The sequence below is a fragment of the Equus caballus genome, chromosome 17 (assembly GCF_041296265.1).
Source record: "Equus caballus isolate H_3958 breed thoroughbred chromosome 17, TB-T2T, whole genome shotgun sequence".
In the NCBI taxonomy this organism is placed as follows: Eukaryota; Metazoa; Chordata; class Mammalia; order Perissodactyla; family Equidae; genus Equus; species Equus caballus.
The window spans coordinates 64,340,022-64,365,332 of NC_091700.1; the positions used below are offsets into that span (position 1 = coordinate 64,340,022).

The window sequence follows — 25,311 nt, forward strand, 5'->3', positions numbered from 1 at the left end:
AGATAATCTGAATAGCCTTTAAAGAAAATGAATCAAACAACATTTCAAAACAGAAAACACAATGTTCAGATGTTTTACTGGTGAATTCCACTCATCATTTAGGAAAGGAATGATGCTAGTTCTGTTCAATCTGTTCCAGAATATAGAAGCAGGAAGCATCCTTCCTAACTTATTCTGTGAGGCATTACCCTAAAACCAATCCAGACAAAGACACTACAAGAAAGAGAAGCAATAGACCAATATCCTTATGCATGTGAAACATCCTCAACATAATATTAGCAAATCAAATACAATAATTGTAAAAATAATGATATGCCATAACCAAATGGAATTTATCCCAGGTAAGTAAGGCTGGATCTACATTCAAAAATCAATTAATGAAATCTATCACATAGACAACCTAAGGAAGAAAATTCATATGATCATATCAATAGATGCAGAAAAAGCGTTTGACAAAGCACAACGCCCATTTATGAGAAAAGTTTTCAGCAGACTAGGAAAAGAGGAGAAGTACCTCAACTTGATAAAGAACATTTACAAAAAAAAAACTATAGCTAATATAACACTATAATGGTGAGAAACTAGATGCTTCCCCCCACTAAGATCAGGAACAAGGAAAGGATGCCACCCCTTACCACTAATATTAAACATCATATGGGAAGTTCTACTTAATGCAATAAGACAAGAAACAAAATAAAAGGTGTAAATATTGAAAAAGAAGAAATAAATCTATTTTTTGCCCAGTGACATGATTGTCTATGAAAAAAATCCCCCAAAACCCAACAAAACAATTCCTGGGACTAGTAAGGAATATTATATATATAGCAAAGATTCAGTATAAAAAGTTAATAAACAAAAGTCAATTGCTTTCCTATATACCAGTAATGAACAATTGGAATTTGAAATTTAAAATATAACATCATTTACATTAGCATTAAAAAAATGAAATGCTTAGTTAAAACTCTAACAAAATAAATATGAAGTCTATATGAGGAAAAGGACAAGACTCTGATCAAAGAAATCAAAGCTCTAAATTGAGAGATATTCTATATTTACAGATAAGAAGACTCAATATCTTTAAAACGCCAGTTCTTCCCATCTTCATCTACAGATTCAATAGAATCCCAGTCAGAAGCTCAGCAAATCACTTTGTGGAAATGGGCAAACTAACTCTAAAGTTTACATAGAAAAGTAAGACACCCGGAATAGCCAATGCAATATCAAAGAAGAGTGAAATCAGACTACCTACTTCAAGATTTACTGTAAAGCTACAGTAATCAAGAAAGTCTTGGTGAAAGAATAGACATATAAATTAGTGAAATAGGATAGAGTGTCCAGAAACAGATTCACACAAATATAGTCAATTGATCGTCCACAAAGGAGCAAAGGCAAACCAAAGGAGAAAGGATAGTCCTTTCAAAAAGTGATGCTGGAACAACTGGAAAGCCACATGAAAAAATAATTTATCTAAACATTGACCTTATACTTTCACAAAAATTAACCAAAACGGATCATACACTTAAAGTAAATTGTGAAACTGTAAAACTTCTAGAAGATAACAGAAAAGAAAATCTATGTAACCTCCGGGTTGGAGATCAGTTTTTAGACACACCAAAAGCTTGATCTATGAAAGAAAAAATTGGTAAGCTGGACTTCATTAAAATTAAACACTTCTGCTCTGCAAAATATTCTCTTAAGAGAACGAAAACGAAAGCCACAGACTGGGAGAAAAGTTTTGCAAAATTCATATCTAATAAAAAAATTGAATCCAAAAATACACAAGAACTCTCAAAACTCAACAAAAGAAAAAAAAAGCAACTACAAAAGTAGGCAAAAGATCTGAACAGACACCTGACCAAAAAAAAGGTATACAGATGGCAAATAAGCATAGGAAAAGATGTTCAATATCATATGTCACTAGGAAATTACAAATTAAAATAACAATAACATACTACAATACACCTATTAGAATTCCCCAAATCCAAAATACTAGCAACACTGAATGCTGGTGAACACGTGGAACAACAGGTACTATCATTCATTGTTGGTGGGAGCGCAAAACAGTGCAGCCACTTTGGAAGACAGTTCAGCAATTTCTTAAAAAGCTAAATATATTCTTACCCTGTGATATAGCAATTGTGCTCCTAGATATTTAATCAAGTGTATTGAAAACTTATGTGCATGCAAAACTTTGCAAATGAACGTTTATGGCAGCTTTATTCATAATGGCCCAAAACTGGAAGCAATCAAGATGTCATTCAACAGGTGAATGGAAAAAACAAACAGCAGTACATATATCCATAAAATAAAATATTCAGTGATGAAAAAATAAGCTATAGAGCTACAAAAAGACATGGAAGAAGCTTTAATGCATATTGTGAAGTGAATGAGGCCAATCAGAAAAAGATTGTGAGATTCCAGCCATATGACATTCTGAAAAAGGCAAAACTGTAGAGACTGTAAAAAAATCAATTGTTGAAGACTTCAGTTGGAGAATGAATATGTGAAGCATAGGGAATTTTTAGGGCAGCGAAACTATTTTGTATGGTACTAGAAAGGTAAGGACATGACCTTATGATTTGGCAAAATTCATAGACCCATACAACAGAAAGAGTGTACCCTAATGTAAACAATGGACTTTAGTTAAAAGCAGTGTATCACCATTGATTCATCAATTGTAACAGATGTATCACAGTGATGCAAGATGTTAATAATAGGGGAAACTGGACTAGGTTGGAGGTGAAGGAGGTGGTAGGAAGTTTATGGGAACTCTCTGTACTTTCTCTTCAATATTCCTGTAAACTTAAAATACTCTAAAATAAATCCTATTTCATTAAAAAATTGATATAAAGTTAAAATATTAAGAACTACCTTATAAGCACAAACACTTAAGAAAAAATAATATCTTATCCAATAAAATAGAAGTCATGCAAAACCTCTGCGTATGTTCTGTGCCCTTTCTGTGATATTTACCTTGTTAGGTTCTGTGGGTTTTTTTCCCAAAGACTTTCTTCTCATTAAATAAAAGGTCAAGTGGAATTCAGTCCATATTTATTATTCTTTTAAAAATCCTGTACTGGAAAAGATTCTATTAACCTCTTCTTTACAGGTGCCCTTCTAGAGGACCATTCTTAACCTAGCAGCTTCTCTGCTTCTGTTCTGCCTGGTCTGAGCTGAGATAGCGAGGATTTACAGAGCTGGCATAGCTCAGCTCTCTCTGTCTGCCTAGTTTATGCTCCAATGAAGGGAATTAACTCAATCGGGGTAGAGGAGAAAGGAATATATCACAGAAGATTCTTAGACCGCTTAAGCACCAGCCAGCAATCTTCTTACTAAAACGTTCACAGTGAGAAAAGTAGATTCAATTTCATCTACTTATATTTAAAAGGTTATATTAAATAGGCTCCTTATACCCACAAAAAAAAAAGTATTTGGGATTAGGAAAGTAATGATGTTCAAAGAGTTATTTAAATACTCCATTAGGTTTTTAATGACAAATTTAATCATAGAAATCTTTCATTTGTATAACTTCCAAATTTTCTCTCCAAATATTAATAAAACTGCTACAACAACAACTAAAAATTGCAAACTCAGTGATCTGAAGGGCAGAGAGCTTAGTGAAGGCTATTGGCTTTGCAGTCAGGCAAACAGTTTTCTAGGACTTGGAAAGCCACTAATGAGATCTGGGACCTTGTAAAGGTCAATTAACATTTGAGAGCCTTAGCCTCCTCATCTATAAAATGAGAATGTGAGTCCAGCTGGTCGAGATCACTGCCAGCTCTACTGTTCTTTAACTGTCACCACTCCATTCAGTGCACTAGCAAAACGTATTTTGTGAAATTACAAATGTATTTCAACTGGCGTTGTTTCACCAAAAATAAAAATAATTGCATAAGTACACAAGCAAAGTGTATACTTAACATGCTTAATATACTTCATTAAATATTTACCAAAAACTTTAAATGTGGGCGCCAGCCCGGTGGTGTAGTAGTTAAGTTCGGGTTCTCCACTGCAGTGGCCTGGGGTTCAGAGGTTCGGATCTTGGGTGCAGATCTACCATCATCAAGCCATGCCATGGTGGCATCCCACATGCAAAGTGGAGGAAGATTGCCACAGATGTTAGCTCAGTGACAATCTTCCTCAAGCAAAAAGAGGAAGATTGGCAATAGATGTTAGCTCAGGGCCAATCTTCCTCAACAAAACAAACAAACAAAAATCATGACATGAATATTTCTGTTAAAATGAATCAATTTAAACAACCAATTCTCCAAAATAACATTTTCCATCTCAGAATATGCATGTTGGTTTTTTTCATTAGCATCAAATTATGCAATTTAAGTTACTAAAGACAGTACACTCTAGAGTACTTGACAGAAATACAAACAAGACAATTGTCAACCATGTCATACATACTGGAATTGATACACTCTCCAAGGTTTCTTAGAATGTAGACCTGGACCAAGGCGAGGTCTTCAGTAAGCTTCAGTAAATTTCTTCTGTATCAGTGATATCCAGACCAGGTTAACCCTGAGAATCCCTCATAAGCTTCTTAACAATTCCTATTCCCAGAACGCATTCCACAATCACTGAATCAATCTCACGAGGTGAGGCTTATCACTGCTTATTGTTCAAAGACTCCCAGGTAATTCTCCTGTAAACCGAAATTTGTAATCCGTGTAATCCATGTATGCTATGGCAGAGACCTAGTAAAGTACAAAGACACATAACTTTCTGTGTTCATGATGCCTATGTAATCTGCGCTACTTAACTTTCCATTTCATCTTATGTAAAAAATTACTTCTCTTTCGGGGATAGGGAAAATGTGTTTTATTTTAGTTTCATCTGTAGTCAGAATAGAGTAATATATTTTATGACTACTTACATACCTTGTATTCTCAACATTTTCAACAGAATAATGAATAATAATAATAGCAAACAGTTATATAATGATTATAATGTGCCAGATGCTGTTCTAAGTGCTTTAAGAATATTAACTCTTTACAGCAACCCAACAAAGCAGGTAATATTATTATCTTCATTTTCTGAGCGAGGAAAAGAGACTTAGAGAGGCTAAGTAATTTGCCTATTGTCACACTTCTAGTTAAGTGGTAGAGCTGGGATGTGAACTCGGAGTTTGAGCTCTTAATCTATAGCTTATATGCTTGATTTAATTTATTTCACTCTTTTAGAAGGTTTTAAGATAGTTCCATAGCAGATCTCCAGTGTAGGTTCACACGAGGACATGATGGTGTATTCTACAGTTCTTGCTAGTTCTTGATTCAATTTCTGGTTCAGTAGGTAAAAAAAGTGGTTTGCGGACAAGTACCAAGATGCATCTTCTTGTGGCAGTTCCTACCACTAATATGGCATGCTGTTCATTAGTCAACATGCAGCCTGGTGTAAGAGTCTGGCAGACTCTGAAAAGATGTCCATTGGCATGGGTCTCAGACTGCCTTTGTGTGTATGCTGGTCTGTGTGCTGTCTGATTGGAACAGGAACTGAATCTGAGGAGTGAGCCAACATGGCTTGGCTCTCATTTCAGACACCTGTCAACACTTGGCAAGGGCTCACAGAGTGCAGCCGTTAAGTGACCACAGGATCATTTATACTTCCCAAAAGGAAATCATAAATGCAGGAAAAGGTGTGATAATTGGAAAAGAAGAGCTTTAAAATGAAATCATTTACAATATATTTTTAAATCACAGTCATTCTGTATCTAGCAGATAAACCTAGAGGTTAATATTGCCTTTTTACTTTGCTGTATCTCTTCTTCTCACTAGAACATCTGCTCACAGCAGTTTTATAAATATGCTGACAGACTGATGTATTGGCCAGCCACAATTATGTTACAATTTAATTTTTAATGTTTAATCATTTTAAAAGATTATTGTCTGGTTTTAATATTACCTTTAGGAATCTAGCATGGTTATGTTTTTTTAATTCTATCACTCCATTCAGGGACTTAGTTTTCCAGAAATAATGCAAAGTACAGATCATGAAAAAAATGATTATTTGTGTCAAAACACTAGATATTTTGCAAAAATTATACCAAGTATCCTTTAAAATGCACATCAGAGTCAACAGGAAAGTAAGGGACGTTTAGAATAACTACCTTGTCCCAGTTCACCGAGGGATTTCCCAGATTTAAAGCTGGAGGTCCCATATCCCGGAGACTACTTCAGCTCTGCGTAACTGGCAGTTGGTGCATTAATGTTCTATTGCTATATAACACATTACCACAAATTTAACAGCTTAAAACTATACACGTATTTATTATCTCTCAGTTTTCTTAGGTCAAAATGGAGGAATCATAAGGTTGTAATCAATATGTTATATGGACTGCTTTTTCACCTGGGGCTCAATGGGAGAAGAATCTGCTTCCAAGTATATTCTGGTGGTTGGCAGAATTCATTTTCTTGCTGCTAGAGTCTATCACTAGACCCACGCCTGGTGGATCTCTCTGTAGGTCCTCTCACAACATGCATCTCACTTTTTCTAAGCCAGCAAGGAGAGAATCTAGTTTGTATATGCTGCAGAATGTAATCAGATCTATACTTATACCTATACCTATATCATCATTTATATTTATATCATCCCTATCTACATCTCTATCTATCATCCCATTTCCTTTGCCATATAATATAACCTAATCATGGGAGTTAAGGATCATCATCTTTGCGATATTCTCTTAGAAGCAAGCCACGTGCTCCATTCACACTCAAGCAAAGGGGATTAAACACAGGATGGACATGAGATCCATGCCGCAAGTTATCTCTGGGACACTCCACTCTCTGATCTCCAATAATTCATGTCCTCCTACATGCAAAATACATTTAGTCCTGTCTTAAGTTTCCCAAGAGTCTCATGCTGTTATAGGGTCAGCTCAAAGTCTCAAAATCCCATCATTTGAATCAGGTCCAGATGTGGATGAGATTCCTGTGTGTAGTCCATTAAGGACAGCTACTACTGCAGTATTCCGATTCACCGGTGGGTCTGTGAAAGCAGAGACAAAGTATCCACTCCAAAACTCCCTATACATTATAGTAGGACCAGCACAGGATAACAGCTATATATATTCCTGCTCAAAAAGGGAGCAAGTGGAAGGTACAAAGGAGTCACTGGTCCATGGCAGTACTATAATCCAATTGCTGAATCCTAGCTGCCTGCTGCTATTGTATCCTGGTTTGCCCGGAACACTATGGCCAGAACTGCTTCTTGACATCTAGCAATGCTCATATTCTTATGCTAATTTCGGATGATCCCCTAAAGCACTTAGGTGACAACAGTTTGGTTATTGCTGTCATCAGTAGCTTTGTTTTCCTTGTTATTGTTTTGTCTTTGGTTGTTTTTAATGTATTACTAGAAATTCTCCAAAACAGATAGTATTTTAAGACTAGAAAGCATATCTCAGAAAATATTAATGAGATATGTAAGATTCAAAACATGCTGGTTAACATTTTGACCAATCTGTCCAATTCGATTTTGAGCTTATTGGCAAAGACATCAAATACATACCTCCAGATCATTAAAATAGCTTGACCTCATGAAATAAAAACATTAACCTCCATTTTAGATTTGTATTTTATTGATTCTTCATAAAATAATATTTATTATATAAAACATATGTATAGAATACTATATATGATTCTTCATAAAATAACATATATATAAGCATATATCTTCATAATATAATACGTATGCAAATAAAATTTTCATTTCATTGATTCTTCATAAAATGAGATATAAGATAATATATAAATAATAATAGACAACATATAATATACAAATAATACATATTATTATAGTACATAAATAATATATATTATATAGAGAAAATCTAAGTGTATAACTCCATCAATTAACACATTGTTAAAATGTTCACACTTTATCTCTAGCTTTTACAGATTCAACTCATGGTTTTCCAAAACATTAATTTCTGGCTTTTTAAAAAATATTAGGCATATTTCACAAGAGACCATGTTCTTGCCTCACTGTTCTAAGTGATGGAGTAAACAGTAGCAAAGGTGTGTGAAACACACCCCATCATATAGTCTACTTCCTTCTTATAGTTAAGGCAGTACTCTAGGGTTGGTAGGAGAATATGAGAGAGAAATAGCTCATACTTCCATGAGCTATTAATAATTTTGCTAATAGAATGAACTGTCATGCAATCCTAACTATGTTTGTTTTCTATGGGAAATGAATTATGATCTCTAAATAATTAACTTATTGAAGGCATTCAGGAACTAATTCTATTTCCATGTTAGAGTCTTTCCTCCCTTCAGGAAATGACACTGTAACGGAACAGATAAAACACATAAAACAGTAACTAACAATAAAGCCTGAATGTGAGCAGAGCCAAAGTAGCGATCTGCATGGTGAATGTTCTTCAGTTCAGAAGAGTGAGCGTATATAAGTGAGAACAGGCTTTCCAGGAGGGGTGAGATGGATAGCTCTTTAAAGATGGGTAAGAAGACCTGGGACGAAGACACTCCAGCAACAGTACAGAGGTATAAATACATAAATCTATAGGCTCTCTTAAAGCTAATTCAGAAAATTATTATATTTAAGGTTTATTGATAAAACAGAGAAGATGAAGTTAAGAGGATTATATACGGACAGGTCATTATCCTCTCTCTCTTCTCTCACCCTCTGTGGCAGGTTTGAAGCACACAATTTCAAGCCAGCTACAATCCTTGTCTCACAATGATGTAGGGTACAGAAGTCAGGAAGATCTCTAAGTGGGTGAGAGAGAAGTTTTGAAAAGATGTACTTCCTCCTAAGTCAGTCCTGCACCATGCACAGCAACACAAAGCCATCACATAACTGCAATTTAAGCAACTCCTGCAGATGAGTGGGAAACACCCATGCTGAATAGATCAAAGGTCAAGGTTAAGGTGAAAATTCAAACATTTGACTGTGACCTGTGACCATCTTCTATTAAATATAGTAAAGCATAGTTATAGATATTGAAAAGGAATCATTATGGCTTAAAAAAATGCAGCCATTTAACATAATAACGTAAACTTGTAGGGCTATGGGGCCCTTAAAATGATGTCTTTAGAAATCCTCATTTAACAAAATAGAAAATATAGAACTGAGAGGATAAATTACATAGCTTCTAAGACATAAAGAGAGGATTAGAACCCAGGTCTTTTGAGTCCGTTTTCAATTAGGTCCTCTAATACTCAATACTTACCAGAATTCATAAGGGATTTAGAATCTATAAGAGCTACTCATGTGGCTGCATTCTACCTGCTCAACAAGTATTTAACATGGGTAGAAAAATCTACTTAGTACAGGAAAGTTAGATATATAGTAAGTTCAGTAGCCTTCCCAGATAGTCAATTTTCTTTATTTTTCATAGAAACATACATCAATCAGAGAGCCAGGGCATTTCAGGAAAATATATTATCCATTCATTCTGCGATCAACTAAATTAAGACTGGGGCCCTTTTCTTAATGTTTTCTTTGTGAGCCGAAAGTTAAATTGTTATCATTGACTGGATGTATAAATTCTTCTGTGTTCTATTAAAACAGAAATCAAGATTTTGTAAAGCCAAATAGTTGCACAATTATTTGTATACCTTTGTGAATATCAGAATATCTGATTTATAATCTTATCTATGACAAGTATTAGGCTTTGAAATATAACTGTGGCTCAGTTTTCTCATCTGAAAAATGAAAATAACATTATCTATCCTACAGGGGTTAGTCAAGGGTCAAATAAAAAGATTTGTGGGAAAGGTGTAGCATGTGTTGGCACATGGTTAGCATTTGATAAATTATAACTATTTTGATTAGAGACCATATGTGGTTTAGCAATAATGTGGGGTAATGTCTAATTATGGTAGGTCAGATGAGCAAGAATATTGACTGGTATAAATATATTCTACTTCCAATTCAAAATTTAAAAAGCAAAAATTGGAAAATATAGGCCATGTTGTTTCTTCTACCAATAGTCAATTAAACTGAATTCAATGTAAAGTTTATTATTATTATTTTTTTGGCAATGGAAAGTCAGAGCTATTTTATTTTCATTTCTTCACTAAAGGCTAGGAATAGGAGGATTGTAAAAATGGAATTCCGCTTAGTCTGATGCACATGAATCCTAATGTTTAATCCTCTTTTCAAAGTTTAACAAAGATAACTTGCAATTAAAGACTTAGCAAGCATGGACAGCTAATTTTTGACAAGGGAGCCAACAGCATACAATGGAAAAAGGAGAGTCTCTTCAATAAACAGTGTTGGGAAAACTGGACAGCCACATGCAAAAGAATGAAAGTAGACCATTATCTCACACTGTGCACAAAAATCAACTCAAAATGGATTAAAGACTTGAATGTTAGACTTGAAACCATGAAACTTCTAGATGAAAACATAGGCAGTACGCTCTTCAACATAACTCCTAGAAGCATTTTTTCACATACCATGTCTGACCGGGCAAGGGAAACAATAGAAAAAATAAACAAACGGGACTACATCAAACTCAAAAGCTTCTGCACAGCAAAGGAAACCATCAACAAAATGAAAAGACAACCTAACAACTGAGAGAAGATATTTGCAAACCATATATCTGATAAGGGATTAATATCCAAAATATACAAAGATCTCATACATCTTAACAAAAATACGAACAACCCAATTAAAAAATGGGCAAAAGATGAGAACAGAGATTTTTCCAAAGAAGATGTACAGATGGCCAATAGGCACATGAAAAGATGTTCAGCATCATTAACTATCAGGGAAATGCAAATCAAAACTACAATGAGATATCACCTCACATCCATCAGAATGGCTATGATTAACAAGACAGGAAACAACAAGTGTTGGCGAGGATGTGGGGAGAAGGGAATCCTCAAATACTGCTGGTAGGAGTGCAAATTGGTGCAGCCACTATGGAAAGCAGTATGGAGATTCCTCAGAAAATTAAGAATAGATCTACTATATGATCCAGCTATGCCACTGCTGGATATTTATGCAAAGAACTTGAAAGCACAAATGCATAAAGATCCATGCACCCCTATGTTCATCGCAGCCTTATTCACAATAGCTAAGATTTGGAAGTAATCTAGGTGCCCATCAAGGGATGAATGGATAAGGAAGATGTTGTATATATACACATTGGAATACTACTCAGCCATAAGTAATGATGAAATCTGGCCATTTGTGACAACATGAATGGACCTTGAGGGTATTATGTTAAGTGAAATAAGTCAGAGGGAGAGAGTCAAGTACCGTATCTCACTCATAAGTAGAAGATAAAAACAACCACAAACACGCATATAACAGAAATTGGATTAGTAGTTACAAGAGGGGAAGGAAGGATGGAGGAGAGTGAAAGGCGTGATTAGGCACATGTGTGTGGTGATGGATCGTAATTAGTCTTTGGGTAGTGAACATGATGTAATCTATACAGAATTCACCTGAAATTTATACCATGTTATAAACCAATGTTACTTAATTAAAAAAAATAAGTTAAAAAAATAAAAGGCTGAGCAGGTTACATGCTTGGATATTTCTTAAAAAGTTATAAAGAAAATAACTATGACCCATGACCTAAGTTTTCAGTGGCCTACGTGCTATTAGCACAAGTTTTGAAATCTGATAGGTCACAACAGTCCTTAATTTTTAACTAAACAAAAACTGACCTTTATACTTTTTCTATGCCACTATGGTTTTCTTCATCTCAGTTTCATGTCGCTCTTAACTTTATACCATTCTCAGTATTCTTTCAAAAATCTTCAAACAGTAGTCATCTATTTGATCTGAGGTCTTACCACGTAAGTTTTAATTGGACCAAGTGTCACCATCAGATTTAATGTCTCCACTGGTCCCATCGACCTTGTTCTTAGTAACACTTTCCTTCAATTCAGTATATCCTCACTCTAATTTCCTGATTACTATACTTCATACTACTTTTTCCCTTTTTCTAGTCATCAGATCCGCTCTTTTCTTCTCCTTAGACTTTCAATCTTATTTTCTGTCCGGACATTTGTTTTTGTGTTCATAGGATTTTCTATTTCTGCTTTTTGATCTCCTTTGATCCTGACTACAGGATCTCTGCTTTCTTTTCTGATCTACAATGGCTTCTGCTACTTCTTCAATCTGCTGAACCATGGTTCTCCACTTCACGGTGTTTTGTGGTTCCAAGATCTGCTGCATCTTCATTCAGAAGTTCAGTTTGAGTGCCTAATTTGTGGAAGACTTATCTTTCGTCTTTCTCTATCACAAGCCTTATATTTTTCTCTTTCTTCTTTTCCTTTCTCTTTCTTTGCTTTTTCTCGCTCATTCCTTTTGTCTCTCTACATTCTTGCTTCTCCTTTTTAAAACACTAATATAGTTAGACTCTTCGGTTCTTTTTCTTTCAGTTTTTTAAAAAAAATCTTCTTCAGTAGCTTTAATTTTGGTATAGCACATGGATTGCTTTCTCATCAAATGGTCATCTACCCAGATTAGGCATCTCCTACTATCAAAAAGTCTTCATCTACTTCACAAGCTTCCATTTGATTTTCTTGGGCAGCTAAATTTTCAGTTATCAAGGTTGTGAATCTAAGCAATTCTCTCTCTTCTTTTAACTATTCAGCTACTTTTTGTCATTCTTTGGACTTCTTCTACCTTCTATTCAGATCGTAATTCTTCAATCTGCTCCTGGAGTACACAAATTTTAGGTGTTAGAACCTGAACTTTTCTTTACTGTTTCATTTCTGCCTATTGGACCAGCTAACTCAGAAGACGGCTGGTTTTTGAGAAAAGGCCAAGCAAATAATGGTCTCGTCTAATTCTATGAGATACTTTTACAAGTAAGTTCGGTAAATATGGCAAAAAAATCTTTCATAGTCAACTTTCATAAAATGACGACTCTTGTTACACTGTTTTTGTACATTTTTATCATAAGTTTTTTTCCAAATTGACTTGTAAATCAGTTATCTGGAACTGTTTATTTTTTCTAGGGAAGAAAATTTCAGCTTGGGCAAAAACATCTAGCTGTATCTTTCTGTACCTCCAAACCCTGAGTGTGACCAGGGTTCTGCTGATCACACACTCAGTTCTGTTCAGTATCTCCTTTTGCAGGTTTTTGGGATACAGGTTTCTCTACTCTGTTGTGGTTGCTCCCACTCCTCTGTCCACTTGTAATCTTTCAAAAATTTGTTGACATCTCTAATGTTTTCCCTTCTTCTATCTACAGCAAGATCATAAGGAGTATTTGTGAACAAGTCCACAGGTCAAAAACTACAGAGAAAATATTAACAAATTCTCTCCTGGTCCCACGGCACATTTATGTGCTTCTTTTCCAGGGCCAGGTTTTAGTCTCGATCCATTAACTCATCCAACAAAGCATGTCTGAAATCACGCTGCTTGCTTTAGGGGTCTGCTCCCACCAGTCCCACCAGCTGCCAAAGAAAACGTGGGCAACACAACCGCCAATCTTTTCAGGCCTGTCTCAGGTCAAAAACACTCCTTCACTGAGGCGTCAGAAAAGCATAACTCCCACCATGGCAGGATCCCTCCCCAGCATGCCGTGCATGAGGGACACACCTAGGCCTGGGTCTACAATTCTTTTTTATTGTTTATATTCATATGGTTTTACCTCTATTCCTTGGTTTTATCCTATGTACTTTTGAACAGTTACTCTTGTAAATCGGGCATACAGGATTAATACAATTTTATTTCCTATTTCACCTATTGCCATGAATTGGCTATTGTCTTGAAAAACCTTGTAACTATAACTGCTAGGATTCAGTATTGTTCTTTGATTAGATGCAAACCTCCCTACTCCTAAAGTTCCATGAATATTTAAAATATCTATACACGAGAAAATTTATAAATACCAATTTTCTTTAATTAAAAATAATTCCTTATTTTTTATATAACAGCTTCATTAAGATATAAATCACATACTATACAATTCACCTAAAGTGTACAAATCGATGTTTTTCTTTATATTCACAGTTCAAACATCACCAGTTTCAATTTTTGTCACCCCAAAGTGAAACTCTGTACCCATTAGCAGTCACTCCCCATTCTCCCAAGCCCACAATTTAGGCAACCACTAGTCTGTTCCTTATTTTTAAATACTTGGAACTATTGATAAGATTCCTTCTTTTGCAAGTTCTTTAACTTTGAAGGATATTGCACCATAGGTATTTTCACCTATTATCTCTGTAAAGATATTCCTTCTCTTTTTCTGTCACTCTTATTTTCTTTGTTAATCTTGCTTTCCTCTCTCTAGTTCCAGATATATGACTGGCATGTCTGACACAGGTGTTCCTGCTCATACTTCTAAAAAAGAGAGAATCATCACCCTCTCTTCTCGTTAGTTTTCCTAGTCACTGCATTAGCTTTCTCAAACTACAGAAGTTGTCACTCCAGTATCAGGCTTCATCACCTCATATGTTTCTGCAGTAGTGCAAGTTATTTTTAAAAATTAATTCTTTGACTTTAGTTCTATTAAACAAAAACATGAATTGATTTCCTCAATTGATGCAAGACTAGGGGACTTGAGACACTGTCCTCTCGATTTTACACTGTAGCTTCTCTTTCCAAAACACTTTTTTGTTGCTCAATTGTCATATGTAGATAGTGTCTATAGTATTGAACAGAGCAGTCATAGAATAGACTCCAACAGGGGTTTGGAGCTACATTAGACCCTCTTCCTAATGCTGTGTAAAATGAGTCCCTGATTCCAATTCTATGTATGTTATTGGGGGGGGGTAGGGGGGTGGGGGTGACGCTCTTCTGTAATCCCCAAGTTGGAATAAAGGCCTTTCCAAGGAGGCGATTGAGTTCTAGTGTAGTTAACATCCATTATGGGACTTTTGAGAACTTTTTACCAATGTCCTAGCAGAAAATTCAATATGACCTTTTGGAACAACTCCATTTTGCCAAGTGTCAAGGGTTTCTACTTAAGGAAAATCTTCCAAATGTAAGAATCCTGAAAAACATTTGCTGTAGCAAGAACAGACTTCAAAACAACAACAACAGAAACAAAACTTCAAAGCAGAGGAAAAGTTCCGTGTTCTGTGTACTATTCTATAATTTGACCTCACATTCCAGGTGGGAAAGGGATGTGCGTACCTGTAGATTTATTAGCACAGAATCTCTTCTGAAAGAAGAGGAATAAAGAGAAGAATTGCTTGCCACATTAACTAATCTGAATGAGGACAAAACAATTCAAATTATTAAAGCAATAATTAGCTAAATGAGAATATTCTAGTTGTAATTGCTAGCTTCAGGGAAAGATGCTATTCTGAAAAGTATAGCTAGGGTTAGACTTGCAAACATGTTGCTTCTATAAAGACTTGGAAGGGTTGCTCGTACTGTATTTCAAAAACTGAGAGAAACATTCAGAGAATTGGTTTAAAGAAGGCCTAGTGTTTGTGTGCTTGCTTTATTTTTCTTTTCCTTTTTTTTTTAGTAATAGCTGATGGATCATTGTGGAAAACATTGTCAGGTTATTATATAATATTGATTGCAAGTTTATATGCTTTACTAATGAAGTTCTATATAAAATTCTCTAGCAAATTACACACGACAATATTAAAGCCTAGGCAAAGCTCTGTCTAATGGGAAAAAGTGACATGCTGCCAGCATTTTCAACCTAATGTCATTAACTTTGGTGTCATGGACCACACTACCAACATTGCTAGCTCAGCTGTTATGGTATAACATGCTAAGTCTCCAAGTGCTTTCAGACCCCGGCCATGATTCCCTCAATAAATATGCATGAGTGATGGTTAACTCAGATGTGGAAACTTCACGTAATTCAGGAAGACACAGACTTCAGAGTAGAAGGCCAATTTGATTTTTTCTTCTAATAATCTAGACTCCATAAATTTGGCTTGCATGATTTAAATGTGTAGTCTTTTTAAAATAGAAAATTCCACTTTTAATATAGGTAGTACTCTTTTCACATTGTCCTTACACATTGTATTTCAATATAATATTAAGTAGTTGAAATTACTGCATTTTATGAGGTAGACACTCAATTCTGTTTCAATATTTTTTGGAAAACATTTAACTACATTTTGATAATACATGTTTCCCCCGCTATCCAGAAGTTTGCTTTATGACACATCGCTTCTAGGAAAGAACTCCATCTGTAATGGTTTTTGCTAATTGAAAGAAATCCAAAGAGAGTTTTCACTTTCACGAGAAAAGGCGAAAAGTGAAAATAGCGTTCAGTATTTGTTTTGCAGTGAGCTGTTATAGAGGCTAAGCAGTCAAGCACACTGTCATATTTTAAGCCTTCTACATCAGCCACAGCAGACAAGCCTCAACCTTCATTCGAGGCAGAAAAACATGGAAGAAGGTGTAGACCATAGTGACCTGCCTCCCCTGATGCATTCAGATGACGATGAGATGTTAAAGGATGACCCCCTTCCTCTCTCTCGTATGTCCCAGTCTCCTGTACCTCCCATCACTCTAACCTCTGATGATTCTGCCTGACGCACCGTCCTCACCACTATCACATCTCAGCCTTCCAGTGGGCTCGCTGTCTTCCCGATTCTGCTAAGTGACACTACACTGCACATACGTTATTTCTACTTTATATTGGTTGTGTATTTATCATATCATTCCGGCTTTTATTACATTAGTGTTATGTTAGGTTTTACTTGTTACTTGGTATGATTTGATAGGTTAATTTTGGAGTCTGGGAATGCTCAAAAACTTTTCCTGTATAAATTAATAGTAACTGCTTCTTCACTTTATGCAATTTCAGCTTATAAAGTTTTCATAGGAATGCTCTACTTTCAGATAGTGGGGGAAACCTGTATGTGAAAAGCTGGAGAGTGACGTTGTCGAGATGGCAACATATGTCACTCCTGACTTCAGTCCCCCTTACAAGAAGACCAACCAACAACTATCCATTGAGAAGATATCGCTGGGATAGACAGAGACTGAGACGGGAGCGGGGATTACAGCAGCCAGAGCTTAGATCTTGGCAGACCCAGTTCCTGCTTACAGCAGTGCCCAAGCAAAGATCCCAGCCAGTGGCTCTGCCCATCTGCAGAGCTGAGCCTGTGGCCCCATCTCGTCAGGGATCTCCGTTGGCAGTTCTGCCTCATTTGGGCTCCCAGCCAGCAGGCTATATTGACCATGAAGCCCCTTCTACAGCCCCACCAAACAGGGAAGAAAGTTTGAAGCTCCGCCTAACTGCTAAGGATAGGAGAACAAATTTTCAGCCCCACTTAACTGCTGAGCATAGGCCCCAGTCTCATCCCACCAGGAAGTCTGGTCAGAGAATCCAGCAAGCGCGAAGCCCATCCCACAGACCTGCTCAGGTGGGGAACCGAGTGAACAGCCCTTCCCAACTGTTGAGCATAGTCCCTAGCCCTGTATAGCCAGGGAGCCTGAACAGTGACCCTGGACAGCCTGGGAGCCCAGCCTACAATACCAACCCCTCTACCAGCACACCCACCAGCAGAGCATAGCCTATGTCCTTGCCCAATTGTTGAACACAGACTGTGGCCTTGGTAAGGCAGGTAGCTCAACTAGTAGCCCAGCTAAATCACAGAACATAAACTTCAGCCCCACCCAAACAACGGCCCAGACAGTGGCCCTGTCAGATCACAGAGCACAGTCTGTAGCCCCTCCCAATTGCAGAGTATAGTTGGAGGCCCTGCCCAACCAGAGAGTACAGACAGTGACCTCGTACAACAAACAGTGGAGCATAGCTAAGGGCCTACCCAATCCTGAAGCCCCGCCTGTGGCCCTGCCCAACTTTGGGGCATAGCCAGTGGCACCATCTGGTTGGGCAGCACAGCCTGAGGCCCAACTTGATCAGGAGCAATTGTGGAGGCCAGCCTGCAGCCCTGGCCAATTGCAGAGTCTAACTAGTGGCATTGCCCTGTCAGGGAACAGAACTAGTGACCCCACCTGTCCAGAGGTGACTGCAGAGCCCAGCTAATGGTCCCACCTGACTGCAGAGCATGATCAGCAGCCCCATCTGACCAAGGAGCCCACCTAGCAACTCCACTTCAATATAGAACCCAACCAGCAGGCCAACAAGGCATGGAGCTCAGCTGGTGATACCACCTCCCGCCAACCTCACAGCATGGGCAATGATCTTGCCCAACTAAGGACAAGTCGATTGATGCCGACAGGCAATACTAGCTGATCCATCCAGTACCCCAACTTGAGCAGAGTGGAGAAAGTCTTTCCCTACCAAAGTGAACCTGTAAAGTCTGGAAGAGGAGACCACTTACTCAAAGGCAGATGCCAACACAAGAATAAAAGGATCATGAAGAATCAGATAAACATGACAACACCAAAGGAAACTCACAGAGTTCCAATAACTGGCCTTAAAGAAATGGAAATCTATGAACTGTATGACAAAGAATTCAGAATAATCCTTTTAAAGGAGTTCAGTAAACTACAGAACATATAGATAGACAACAAAATGAAATCAGGAAAACAATGCATGAACAAAATGAGAAGTTCAACAAAGATATAGAAACCATCAAAAAATCAAAGAGGAGGGAGCAGTCTCAAACTCATTTTGTGAAGCCAGCATTACCCTGATAGTATAGTGCAAATTGAATACAAGGAGTAAGAACAAAATTATTTTGTAGTGAATTTGTTAATATCTTAGGATATTTTGATATCCTTATTTACTCCTATATTATATAGTTTTAACTGCTTGAACATCCCTCCTCCCATTTTTTTCAAGGGACCATGTAGCTTCAATGTGAATAAATGACCAATAGATGGCAGTGTTGCTCCTTTTTGAACATCTCCATAGACATTTTACCAAATTTTGACTCCTATTATATGCGTTATTCTTAAAGTCATATTTAGCAAATTAACTTTTTGCAAACTTTTCTCAGTTTATTAACTTTCAAAATATAATAGCAATAAAGTTCAATGTAACACATCAAGAATATAGAAAATAATCTTACAATCTTTAAGTAACAAATGTAAAAAGTGTGGCACTTGACTTACCATACTATTCTCTCTGGTTTTACAAAGGTATTTACACTTGTAAACACGTATGTGGAGATTTTTGCTTTTAATCTGTACTATAATGTGATCATATCTCATGCATTATTTTACAAATTGCTTTATGCATTGAACACTATTGTCATTCAAGACATTCTACATTTATGCATTCTTTTCTGATCTCCATATATTTTACATGACATATTTTATATGACATATTTTACATGATGGATATAAAATGATTTTTTGTCATTCTTCTATTGTTGAGCAAGCACAGGTATTCCTTACTCCTAGTGCTTTTATTTCTGAAGGACATAGTCTCAAAATTTGTATTCCTGAGTGGAAAGGTTTTTGTATTTTTTTCATACCAATAGATATCATCCCATTGCTTCCCCTCTCACCCCAAACTACAGCAAATTACATTCCCACTACCACTGAAATAGTCTTGATTATTTCTAACCCTGGATATCACAACTGTATAAATTTAAGAGTATCGTGATGTAATTTCTATTTTAGGTATATTCGCTATTTGAGAGAGATTAAACTTTTCCATCATAAATGCTACAAATACTTATTTCAAGTCTCTCACTTGTATTTTGACAAAACACTAGATCATACAAACATTTTTGTTTATTATTTATTTATTTATTTTTGAAAGATTGGCCTTAACCTAAAAACATCTGTTGCCAATCTTTTTTTCTTTCTTCTTCTCCCCAAATGCCCCCAGTACATAGTTGTATATTCTAGTTGTAGGTCCTTCTAGTTCTGTTATGTGGAATACTGCTTCAACGTGGCTTGATGAGCGACCCTAGGTCTGCGCCAGGGTGCACCTAAGTGGAGCCACCACTGGGCCAACCCCAAAACATTTTTATTTTTTCATGTTCAAATTTGTCAATATTTTCTTCTAAATTTTTCTCTAGTAATTCAATAAGGAATAGTTTTATTCATGTGATCATTTAATTTGGCATGTTTATTTTGAACCAAAGGTCTAACTTCCTGTTGTTCCATATGGCAAGCCAATTATACCAGTACCATTGAATCAATAAAGCATGTTTCCTGTTTTTTTCTTTTTTGGAATGCTCCCCTTGTCATATATTAACTTTCCATGTGTACTTTCATCTATTCTGGACTTTTTATTTTGTATCAGAATCTGTTGATCTAATCATTATCTATATGATACTATTTCATTACATTGACTTTGAAGAAAATTATGATACATGATAAGGCATGGTGCTATTTTCATTCTTGGATATTCTCAGAAATGTATTCTACTACATGTTCTTTAAAATGATTTGTCCATTCTCTTGCAATTTCAGTGATCGCTAGATTGGCTTTCACGTTACAATCTCAATAAGAAATATGTTTTAACTCTGTGATCAAGTTATTAGTTCAGATCCTTTAATAAGACTATATGTTTCTCATTATAAGCTTATGAAGCATTCTTATTATTCTGAGGTATTTTATAGTTTCCAGTACTTTTTGTTTATATTGTTATATTGTGAGTAAGATACTTCGTTTCATCTCTATTAATAAGTGTCTATGTATGGCATAGGGAGATCTAACAATGAAGTGGTATCCATCCTGACACCTCGCTAAGTGTTCTTCTTTATTCTAAGTAATTTTCGGCATTGTTTCACATTATGAATATACTATAAATTTAATATAATGCCTAATATTTATTTATATATTTAATTATTTCATTTAATTTTTATTTTATTAGCTAAATACTATAATAGGCACCATCTTATTTTTTCTTTTTTTTAATGGAAACACTTTAATAATTTCCCAGTATGTGTGCATGTGTGTGTATACTATGCTTCTTAAATATATAAGTAATATTTTTCTCTTTTGTGGTTTCCCTCAATTCTTCTTTTCCGTTTTTTGCTTTGTTTTCTTTCATAAATATTTATTGAATTTAAATATATTGTGATTTTCACATTGTTCTGTATATTTGTCAAATATTATGAATTTTGTACATAGATATCCTCATGTAGAGATACAGCATGTCTTTAATAAATTATTGTTCAAAATGCGCCATTTTAATATACTGTAGATAACTTTCTAATGTATCAAGTAGAATTTTTCTAAGTACATGTATACATTTATGAAATTTGCTTAGTGACAATTTTTATGAAACCACAATTTGTTATTTACAAAGATATTAGGCAACTTCTCAGCATTCTTATAATGATAAATCATTTAAATATCAGAGAGGGGCCAACCAGGTGGTGCAGCAGTTAAGTTCACACGTTCCACTTTGGTGGCCTGGGGTTCGCTGGTTCCGATCCCGGGTGCAGACCTATGAATCGCTTGGCAAGCTATGATGTGTCAGGGATCCCACACATAAAGTAGTGGAAGATGGGCACAGATGTTAGCTCATGGCCAGTCTTCCTCAGAAAAAAAGAGGAGAATTGGCAGCAGATGTCAGCTCAGGGCTAATCTTTCTCAAAAAAAAACAATCACAGAAATTATCTATTTCTCAAAGGCTATGTAGATATATACTGTAAACAAACTGGGGCTGAAGCCTTTATGTATACCTATATATTTTTTTAATCAGTTATAAAGCTATTATAATCTAAAATTTTCAATTTCCCTGAGGATCCACTTGGTACTACATACTTGTTTTATTAGCAGAAATACATTTTAGAAGTTTACTGGCATGTTTTTTCATCTAACATTCTCTCTTGGGTATTTTTTCTTTATTTATGGTTATACAGCTCTTCTTATTTCTAAAGCACACTTTTTTTCTCTTTTTATCATTCAGGCTTGCCAGAAGTTTACATATTAATAATTTTAAATGATCAGGCTATTAGGTATATATTTTTCTTTTTTTTTGAAGAAGAAGATTAGCCCTGAACTAACATCTGCCACCAATCCTCCTCTTTTTGTTGTGGAAGATTGGCCCTGAGCGAACATCCATGCCCATCTTCCTCGATTTTATATGAGGGATGCCTGCCATAGCACGGCTTGATATCCAGTGCATAGTTCTGCACCCAGGATCCAAACCAGCGAACCCTGGGCTGCCAAAGCAGGACATGGGAATTTAACCATTGTGCCACCAGTCTGGCTTCTAGGTATATATTTTTTTATGCCATTCCTTTTTTTTAATTAATTTCATCTTCATCCTCCTTATTCTAGGATTTCTTCCCCAATTTTTTTAGACAAAAATAATTCACCTATGTTTTGGTCTTTTTTTCTAAAAAAATCAAGCAATTAATGATTTAGTTTTTCCTAACTTTAGCCCTAAAACTGTATTGTTTCAATTTGAAATGTTTTTAAGTACATTTTAAATAATTATAATTTTTATGTGCTTCAGTATAATCATTATCTAAAATAACACTTTTATTATTTTATTTTTATGGTAAAAGGAATTCAATTATCAGATTCTTTAAAATTGTTGATGTTTAGGTTTGTTGAATTGTGATCACAGAATGTCACTTGTCATAGCTCTATTATTTTTACTTCAGTAAAGGTTTCTATTTGACTCAGTACGTAATCGATTGTTTAAAAATTGGCATAGCTGAGGCTGGCCCAGTAGCGTAGTGGTTGAATTCGCGTGCTTCACTTCGGCATCCCGGAGTTCTCAAGTTCAGATCCCAGCCCAGACCTAAGCACCACTTACCAAGCCATGCTGTGGCAGGCATCACACATATAAAATAGAGGAAAATGGGCAGGGATGTTAGCTCAGGGCCAATTTTCCTCAGCAAAAAAGAGGAGGATTGGTGGCAGATGTTAGCTCAGGGTTAATCTTCCTCAAAAAAATAAAATTGGCATGACTGCTATGCACACTTCTGAGCTTAATGATGATCTTGAAATCATCTACATATCATTGCTTACTCTGTTTTTTTTTTTATTTTGAAGCATTTAGAAGTTTTCCACAATATTTATTATTTAATCATTTTCTTCTTATATTGCTAGAAATTTTTACCTTAAAATATTTTATATACTATGTGACTTAGCATGCCAAAGTTAGGATGACACATCTTTAGTTTTCAGGGCAAATGTTTCTTCAGTATAAAAGTACTTCTTGTTCTTAATGTTTTTGTTTTATATAACTCATTTTTTTTTGTTAAATTTGCCTAATAGTTTATGTGGTAGATAGATAGATACAGATATATGCCCATCTCTATTTTACTTGTGATACACTTTGAAATCTTTCTCTCCTGATAAGGAAAAAATGCTGTTGCTATTTCGTAACTGGTATAATTAGTTGTCTTTCTCTCTTTTATTGGTTGTTTTACTTTCTCAATTTATTATGAATGGTGGATGCGGGTAAAGAAGCCACTTTCTTGTAGTAACCAAAGGTTTTTTCTACTTTACAATGATGCCTCTTTAACAAGCATATATTCAAATAAGTGACCAATATATAATACAGCAAGTGCTGTAAAGTCCCCTAATGAAATATTAAAATTACAGAGTTGGCAACTGAATAAAATTTAAAGTGATACTAGTGAAATATTGTATTAATCTGGAATCACTCCATAACCTTAGATCCAAGAATTATCAACTAGAAGTATTGCTGAGATGATGTTTTAAGTATTTCAGATTCCTCTTTTGGGATGTTCAAGATTTTGCTGCATTTCCCTCAATTGAACATTGATATCAATGATGGCATTTCATCAGCTTACTCAGGCATACCTCTCATTGGCTAGCTCCTGAACCAATGTAGTTCTGCAGCCTAGTATAAAATTGGATAAAGCTAAGTGAAATATAAAGCTATTTATATATTCACTTTTTTCTGAAGAATTAATGTAGGAATTATTTTTATTCATATATTGAACGCAGAAAATTATAGGCGTGTACGTGAATATTAAAAAACTATTTTGAAGTAAAGCTGACAACACGTACTTACTTTTAAGTTCCCCGAGGCCCAAGCTTTTGATATTACCTTCTTGGTTCCAACATGTTCAGAAGCATTGTACTCTTTTGAGAAGCTATTTACCACCTCAAATAAATAAATTAAAGAAGCACCTTCTAGGAAGTATTTTGTGCACTATATATACATTTTTTGTTGTTGTTAGGGCTGTCAAATCCATTCCGAGTCCTAGCGGCCCTGGGTACAGCAGAGCAGAGCCCTGCCTGGTCTTTCTGCATCATACTTTCACCTTCCAGCGCTGTATCAGACAACGTTCCACTCTATTCATAGCGGTTTTCATGGCCAAGGTTTTTGGAAATGAGTGGCTGAAACCTGTCCACCATGGGTGACCCTGCTGTGAAATACCGGTCTCATAGCTTTCAGCATCATAGCAACACCCAGTCTCCACAGTATGAAAAGTGGCAGACAGATCATGTGGTTCCCTGACCAGGAAACCAGCCCAGCCGGAGGCAAACTTCAACCATGAGACCACCAGGGCTATAACCATGTATAATTTTTATCTGGTGAAACTCATTGCAGATGTAGTTATTAAAGCCGGAAGTGATTTTCCATTTCTTGGCTTTCCAAGATGCATCTTGCTTCTATTGTCATGTAAAAGAGGTCCCTCTACAGATTATGTCAACTTTTTATGTGCTTTAGTCACAATTCTCCTCAAGGCCAGCTTCATCTATGTATACCTGTGCAGTCACACAGCACCCTATGTTCAGAAGGGCTCATGTTCTACTTTGTTTTAAGTCCTTAGTAATTTAAAACAATTAATAATTAATAATTGTTTAATAATTAATAATTTTAATCTTGCATTGGGCCCTACAGATGACATAGACAGTCCTGAGCCCGTTCATAATGAACATAGCCTCTTACTTATGAAACACCTCTCAAATGCTTGGTGAGATATAAACTGGTCATAATCAACCTTTCTGAAAGCATCCTAATAACAGATCCAAATCTACCAACTATTCAGCATAGGTCCCTGTGGAACTACAGTTGGTTCTCTGTATCTGTGGGTTCCACATCTGGAGATTCAACCAACCATAGATCGAAAGGCCTACAGTGGTTGCATCTGGCTGAACGTGCACAGACTTTTTTTTCTTATGATTCCCTAAACAATACAATATACCAACTATTCGCTTAGCATTTACATTGTATTAAGTATTATAAGTAGTCTACAGATGATTTACAGTATACAGGAGGATGTATCTGGGGTTATATGGAAATACTACACCATTTTATATAAGAGACTTGAACATCTGCAGATTTTGGTTTTCAGGCAGGATCCTGGAACCAATCGTCAACAGATACTGAGGGATGACTGCATCCAGTTAAGCTCCTAACCATTACCATCTTTCACCATCTTATGAAATGCAAGCCTCACTACCCATTCTCTTCTTTCATAGTCTCATATACAGAAAGCTATGTACTTTTGCCTGAGCTGATTTCCTGAGATTCTCAGTCTGAAACTTGCATTATCCCTTTCAGAAATGCTTCACCCATCA

At 35.9% G+C, this 25,311-nt stretch overlaps 1 protein-coding gene and 1 pseudogene across 2 annotated transcripts in view; both read right to left on the reverse strand.

Moving 5' to 3' along the window:
• Positions 1-25,311, reverse strand: part of KLHL1 (kelch like family member 1) — a 333,689-nt gene that overhangs the window by 299,300 nt on the left and 9,078 nt on the right. The gene's annotated exons all lie outside the window — the stretch shown is intronic.
• LOC111768708 (luc7-like protein 3 pseudogene) lies at positions 11,791-16,323 on the reverse strand (annotated as a pseudogene).